Here is a 7682-nt window from a genome sequence, read left to right on the forward strand (position 1 = left end):
CCAATGGACGGAGGAGACTGGTAGGCTACCGTCCATGGGGTCACAAAGAGTCAGACACGACTGAGCGACTTCACTTTAAAGAGGGTTTTAGGGGGAAAAAATGGTACCTTTGTGCACAGAGTAGGAAATACTTCCTAGAAAGTACTGACTGGGAAAACAGATGCCAGTAATTCAAACAAATTGCAGGTGGTAGGCACTATATTGTGTTCAATAATTGTTACGTAGTTGTTGAGTCACTAAGTTGTGTGTGACTGCAGTCCCATGAACTGCAGCACACCAGTCTTCCCTGTCCTTCACCGTCTCCTGGAGTTTACTCAAAACTCCTTTCATCCTCTGTCGCTGCCTTCTCATTGTCAAGTTACCTGAATGAATTTATAAAAGGTGCTTTGGAAACAGTAGTATTCAACATTTTTAGCCCTGTTACCCAGTGATTAAAATAATTTTCCTATACCCTCTTGAATGATGAGAAATTTCAAAAGTGGTTTGTCTGTTTTTCTTATCAAAGTTTTTTTATTGGTGTATAATTGCTTTATGGTTAGTTTCCTCTTCCAAGTAGTCAGTGATCTGAAAACAGTGAATTTTATGCTTGCCCACCTCAGAGATTCAGAGGTGTCTGCCTGTTTCGGTTGGGAAGGAATCAGCTTCATGGTGGGCACAACTAGGACGTATCCTGTGACTAACAGGAGACAAATGTTAGTTTGTGTCTCTTGTCTTTGATCAGGCTCCTTGCCCTCTTTAGTTCACCTGTCTAGGCCATCTTCAGATCCCAGTAGAGTTATCACAATGACGTAACCTTGGCAACTCTGCCAGAGATGGTTGAATCCCCCTGCCCCAACCCACCCACGTGCCGACCCCCTGCAGAATCCGCCTGCCTGATCTCTCCTCCCTGCCTGGGGCTCCAGCGCCTCTCCACGGGTTCATCCAGTCAAGATGCCCTGCTGTCCGTTTTCAGACCTATGTGCCTTTGCAGAAGCTCCAGTCCCACCTGAAATGCACCGTCTCTTTCCTTCACCCAACCTAGATGCCTCCCTCCAGTCTCCTCTGAGCTCTGCTTGGACCTGTTTTAACATCACGTACATTGTCTCCATCTTGTGGACTAAGAGTCTCTTCACTCACATTTCCAGGGCTGCATGCGTGTTGTCCATTTGGTAGATGCTCAGTAAACCCTTGCCGGATAAATAGACTTCTGGCCAGGTCCAGGGCTGAACTTTTCTGCAGGTTTAGTTTGGGTTCTCTGGCCATGAGTGGTCCATAAACTGGAGTTTTAAAATTCATTCTTATGGAAGGCAGAGGGAAAAAAAAAATCCAGGTCTGAGTAATCACTTGAACCATTATCTTTTTTGTATCAGGCACTTTTGATTTCCATCCTATATTTCAGACAAAGTTCCTGAATGCATGTAGTCAGCTTGCCCTGGCCGAGCATTCAACAAGGAGCCCACCTTCCCTCGCATCTGTAGCGGCTGCTTCTCGTCTTCTAATCCCGCAATCTCTTGAATCCCAACCAGCTGAATTTCCTGATACTGATTTCAGAAATAGCTTTATCACAATTAACTAAAAGTTAGGCTATTCCAACAAAAAGCACGTTTCTTCTACTGGATGTGCCATTCTTTAACTTGGAGGGAAAGTTTTTTTACCTCTTTCCTGTACATAACACACAATTCCCTTCCTCTCTCACACATGCTTCTGCTGTTTTAAAATAGCAACTACAGCTGCCAGTAGAGACTCTTGGGGGAATTTTTAAGGCCACTAATCAGTTTCACAGCTGGAGGCCAAGCACGTTGCTGGGGAATATTTTTCGCATGACACACCAGGTGCTTTGACCTTGTCGGGGCAGCCAGAGGGTTAAGCTTAAGGAGCGGGGGGGAGCGAGGGCCGAGTGACGAGACCACCGGAGGCCCGGCTCCTTCCCCTGACCCCTGCACTGTGCAGAAACCAAGCCAGGCACCAGGGGGATCCCAAGTCCTCCAGGAGCCTCTGGGGGCATAGAGCTGGGGCCATGGGGACGCCCCCCCCCAAGTCCTCCCAGAGTCTCTGGAAGTGCTGGGAAGGTCAGAGCTCTCGATTCCTCTCTGAACTGAGCACAAGCCCCAGACTTAAAATGTATGCAGAAGCAAAGTCCTCCTTGAAAGACACCTCCTCCTACCCGATGTTGCTCAGCCTCCAGGGGCATCAGAACCTTGGAGGGTTCCTTGGAACATGGATTGCTGGGCCTCAGTCCAGACTGCTGTCTCCATAGGCCCAAGAATCTGCATTTCTGACCCATTCCCAGGCGACTGGAAACCACTGTTAGAACTTCTTTTCTATCCAATCAGTTTAGTTTCTTTCACTCAAATATTTACTCACGAGAAAGTTTGTTTCCCCCAGACACACAACGTGGATGTGGTGAGCAGAGCAGATGAAGAGAACAGAGCAGTGGTTACCAGAGGTGCCTGTTGGGAGAGGTGGTGACCGGTACAGGGGGTCAGTTGTCTGGTGACTACAGAAACAAAAGTTTTGGTGGTGAGCATGTTGGAGGCTATACAGAGACCCAGGATGCTCTGGGAATCCAGGCGCAAAACTTAACTCACAACTCTCAAGTTGTACATTTTTTTAGTTGACAGTTTTGGTGACCATGAAGGGACCCAGAGTGGACTTCCTTCCTTCACCTGAACTCCATGAGGAACCGGAGCTTTGGTACCAGCAGCGGCCCCTTGTGCCCATTCGCCTTCTTGGGGAATCCAGACGAATTTGGGTAAATCTCTCCTGGTTCTCGAATCTCCTGTGTTGGTTGAGATTCTGAGTTTTATTTGGTGGTGGAGCAGGTTAGCTGCCCCCTCCCAGTTGGAAAGATGCAGTGGGGGGGAGGGGGGCAGCTCAGGTGAAATATCCGGGGCATAACCACTCATGGTCTAGACACTGAGTGGGGCTCAGTTGGAAGATACTGAGAAATTCCCACCCAGTCAAGAGATACTGGGTGGGAGGCTGGGTGAAAAAACCCAGCAGAACACCCAGCCCGTGGAAAGGTACTGGTCGGGGGCCTCGACTGAAAGAAATCGAGGTATACCCGGGGCTCGGTTGGAAAGGTCCTGAGGTCACTCCATTGTAGAGGATTGAATGATCTTGGCTGAGAGCACAGGTAAGAGGCTGATCTGACGCTTTCCCTCAATTCAGCTGTCTTTATAGCATTTGTTGGGATAAAAGTATGGAAAATACATGAGAGCTTTGCTCTGAAGAAAAGGGACAAGACTCCTCCTGGCCGGTTACGGTTTTCTCAGGTGATGGAGAAATTTACTGGAGTGGTGGAGGCCTAGTCCTCATACCATGCAGTGGTCCCATAGGGAAACCCACTCATTAATTAAAATATTTGCTCGTCCAGGGGTTGCACATAAGAACTGGCCATTTAGCAACCTGAGCAGCCACGGTGGTCTTAGATTGCTGGAGGCAGAATCTGAGACACATAAGAGGGCCGAAATGACTCTAGGGTGACTCCTAGAAGAGTTAAGCTCACAAGCAGCACATGCGCCCACTACACCAGTTCACTAGTGATTTTTATCCGGACAAATTCAGCTTAAAATGGGAAATAGAATCTTGCAGAATCAAAAAGCAGGGGCATCAGGAAGCCAACCGCCGACCCACACCCCAGCCAAATTCATGTACAATATGTACGGAGCTCATACTTGCAAGTACCTAGTTAATTGGGGAATTTATACTAAAGGAGACCCTAACTTAAAATGACCAAACTGGCATTCTTTTGATATTCCAAAATTGATATTTTTGCATGCACAACTAGAAAAAGCCAGCTGTAAGATCAAACAGACTGAATGGAATGCTTGCTTTGAGTAGTATCTAGAAGCTTCTAAAAGAGGAAATAATAGAGTAACTTCTTTGCAGGAAACCAACAAAAAATTGCTTGATATGATATCAGAACTAGGAAAAGCCACTGCTGCTAACTCTGTCTCTCCCTCTGCTCCTCTTCTCTGTGAACTGCCAGACACTTTGTCCTTCAGCCTCCTGTTGCTCCTCTTTCCCCAGCAAAGGAGAATAAAAAATCAGAAGTGATTATGGCTCCCTTTAATGAGAAACCTATCACAAGGAGAGGTGACCCATCCTCAGTGTTGACCTTCACACCCTGGACCAGTACAGAACTTACAGCCATCGCTAAGGAATTTCCTGATCCCAGTCAGGATCCATTGGGATTTTCTAAGGAATCTGAATTAACCATCCAGGCCTACAAACCTGGGCTTTCAGATCTATATCAACTAATACAGCTATTAGTTTCTGAAAGTAAAGCAAGGGAATGGAGAAAGCCAGATGGAAACACCCCTTAATGAATTTTGAATCCCACAGTCCACAGGCTCATACTAAATGCAAGGAATTGGCTCAGAAATTATTCGAACTTATCCCAGAGCTTTTTTCAAAGACTGAGGACTGGACAAAAATTCAACAGTGCAAGCAGAGACCAGATGAATCAATCCAGATTATTATGAGGGATTTGAAAAAAACTTTTAAACAATATTCGGGTTTGACGCCTGAATCATTCTCCAGCCCCCAAAATGACCTCGTGCTTAACTCCACCTTTTTAGAAGGTTTAGATGAGGATTTGGCTACTTTGGTCAAAAGACACAATATAGGTTGGTCTGTGTTGTATACCAGTGGTCTCGTTACACTGGCTGACCAACTTTTCAAAACCATTAGAAAGAAAAAGGATTATCTACCAAAATCATGAACCTTCAGCTGTGCCAGTTAAGTACTCAAAGCCAGTTGAAGGTCAACCAACCCCCATTTAGTTCTCAACTGAGAGGAAAACAAAGAGTTTGTTTTTACTGTGGAAAACCAGGACATCAGAAAATGAACTGTAAGCTAAGAGGGGAAAAAAAAAAAAAAGGCAAGAGGGAGAACTGGGTTTTAGACCAGAATTCCGAGTTAAACAGGAATAGGGCTGCTGCTCCTAGGGAACGTGGGGAGCTTTCCCCCCATTTCCTCTCTAATACTCTGGGAGAAGTAGAAATGATTATAAAAGGGGAAACAATTAAAGCCCTAATAGACACAGGGGCCACCTTTTCAGTTTTAAGCCTTACCAAAATTAAAGGCACTCTCCCTCAGAGTGATACCTCAGTACAGATGGTAGGGGCTTTTAATGCGCCTATTAAGGCTCCTAAATCATTACCCTTAGAGTTCTACATAGGGAAACTTAAGGGAAGACATTCCTTTCTTCTAGTAGAAAGTGCTCCTGTTCACTTGATAGGTAGAGACCTATTAGAAGTTTACGAAGCCCGTGTTTCCTTTATTTCTGAGGGAGAAGTGTTTCTAGATCTAAAGGACAATCAGATTTCCTTCATCATATAATGTTTGTGACTCATGATGAGGATGATGCTGAACAAGATAGGTTGCTAGCCTTTAGTACCTAAAGAATTATGGGCACTTGATTCTGCTGACAACAGATGAATACATTCTGCATCCCCCATCAAAATTACTGTAGATAAAGATAAGCCTCTGCCCAATATTCGCCAGTATCCATTAAGGCAGGAGGCCATAGAAGGAATAAAACCTTTAATATCAGCTTACATCAAGAAAGGGCTCATTGTGCCTTGCACAAGCCTTTGTAACACTCCCATTTTGTCAGTTAGAAAACCAAATGGCAAGGGTTGGAGATTTGTACAGAATCTGACATCTATCAATGCTATTATTATCCCTCGACATTCTGTAGTGCCAGACCCCCATACTTTAGTGTCGTGGATTCCTAAAGACAGTAATTTCTTTTCTGTGATAGATCTCTGCAGTGCAGCTTTTAGTGTCCCTGTAGACCCTGGTGATTAGTATCTTTTTGCCTTTACTTGGAATGAGTGGCAATATACGTGGACTGTAATGCCACAAGGATATACTGAAAGCCCCACTTCTCCCAGATATTGAAAGCTGATCTAGATGCTCTGGACTTCCCTCATAAGTCCGTGTTGATACAATATGTAGATGATTTGCTGCTGTGTTCAAAGTCTTTGACAAACAGCCAGCAAGACACCTTGTATTTACTCCAGAAACCTTAAAGGGACATAAAGTGTCGAGAGAAAAATTGCAGTTCTGTAAGACTGGTAAAATATTTAGGACGTAGGGTGATGACCCAAGGACAAAAGAGCAGATAAAACCAAGGAGGGTCTTGGAATGCAGGAACAGAAAAACCAGACCCTTATCGTCCTTCCCTCCCCCATGTTGTAACTATTAATGGAACAGTATAACCTATCTCCCCTCCTACCCTATAGGGAGAAGGTATTTGCCCTACTCTTCCCCCACCCAGTATACATGCCTCATCCAATCAGCAAATGACCTGCAAGACCCCTATCCCACTCCTTGTACCCTGGGTATAAAAGTGGACTAAGGACTCCCTATTCAACGTTGGTTCTCCCTTGAGCTGGCCCGCTGTTCTAACAGTGTCTCCCACTCTAATAAACTTTATTTCCCTCTCATTCTGTCTCATGTCTGGAAATTCTTTTCCAACCTGTGCCTGGACCATGACACATAGGATCTCTAAGGAAGAGCTTCTGATTGATCTGGATGGAGTGAAGGGCATTCTGGCCTTCCCTGCCCCAAAGACAAAAAAGACAACTAAGGGGATTTTTAGGACTTGCAGGCTACTGTAGAAATTGGATTCCAAGTTTTTCCTTAAGTGCTCAACCATTATATAACCTACTCAAACAGGACCAACCTGAACCACTTTGCTGGAATGCAGAACATTCTGAGGCCACACGGAGACCTTAAAAAAACAAGGCCCCAGGCCTGGGGCATCCAAATTATGATCTGCCCTTCTTCCTCTTGGTTCATGAAAATAAGGGAACTGCACTAGGAGTACTAACTCAACCACATGGTGGTTACTACCGGCCCATAGGATATTATAGCCAACAGCTAGATTCAGTAGCCAGAGGCCTCCCCCCTTGCCTCCGGGGTATGCTATGTCAGATCACAGAAGAGACAGTCATGAGTCCCCCTCACTATCTTTGCTCCTCATTCTGTGGAAGCCTTACTAAATTCTCATCACACACATTACTCAACAAGTAGACTGACTTCCCATGAGATTGTCTTGCTCTTGCCAAATATGACTATTCACAGAAGCTTAACCCAGCTACCTTGCTGCTGGAGGAGTCAGGTATCGAAGATGAAAAACATGATTGTATTGTTTTTAACTGACAATCTTTCATCCCCCAGGATTGACCTCCCAGAAAGCCCTATGGATAATCCTGATTTTATATTATTCACCTATGGGTCATATTTGCGAGGACCTCAGGGGAAATACCAGGCTGGTTATGCTGTTATTTCTCCAGTATCAGTCCTTGAGAATGGTCCCTTACCTGATGTCTCTTCGGCCCGAGAGGCCAAATTAATAGTATTAACCAGAGCCTGCCAGCTGGCAAAAGGGAAATCTGCTAATATTTACTCCAAGAGCTGCTTACGCATTTGGGGTGGCACATGATTTTGGCATGCTTTGGAAACAAAGAGGATTTTTAACATCTGCAGGGAAACCTATAAAAATGGGAGACAAGTTGCAGAATTGTTGGATGCAATTCTGCTACCAAGTGCATTAGCTTTCATTAAGGTGTCAGGTCATTCAAGGGCTGACACTGCAGAAGCTAAAGGGAACTCTTTAGTAGATCACACCACCAAAACAGCAGCTCTGCAGAATGATAATAATCAATTAACAACTTATTTCCCTTTTC

This window comes from Cervus elaphus, chromosome 30, assembly GCF_910594005.1.
Source record: "Cervus elaphus chromosome 30, mCerEla1.1, whole genome shotgun sequence".
Taxonomy (NCBI): Eukaryota; Metazoa; Chordata; class Mammalia; order Artiodactyla; family Cervidae; genus Cervus; species Cervus elaphus.